Here is a 430-nt window from a genome sequence, read left to right as displayed (position 1 = left end):
ATCTTGTAAAGAAAATTCCCCACTCGGAAAATATAGGTAATAGTTTTAAAGTATTTTACGCACCTTAAACCCACACATGGTTCCTAGAAAATGCACAACTTAAATTGATAGCCCTGTTGATATAGATCACAAAAATATTTCCATTGTCATTCGGCGTCAGTTAACTTTTTGGGTGTGCTTCCTCCATATTATCATTGCTTCTTGTAATGTCACTTTGTCTAAAACCACTATTACCTGCAAAAGTGTCCAGGAGGCTTCCAAATGCACCATTACAAGTAGACTCTCAACTGCCTCATTATTCTCTGTTGCTGATTTTTTCACATTACCAAAGGATTAAATGGTGGTGGATGAACTTCCCTTTCTAATTCATATGTGTATGTTCATCGTGCATTCTAAAAAAGTCCGATGCTCATATATGTTCACACAAACA

This window comes from Penaeus monodon, chromosome 22, assembly GCF_015228065.2.
Source record: "Penaeus monodon isolate SGIC_2016 chromosome 22, NSTDA_Pmon_1, whole genome shotgun sequence".
NCBI classification, from domain to species: Eukaryota; Metazoa; Arthropoda; class Malacostraca; order Decapoda; family Penaeidae; genus Penaeus; species Penaeus monodon.
The sequence above is the reverse complement of the archived record's forward strand: the minus strand, read 5'-3'. Positions refer to the sequence as shown.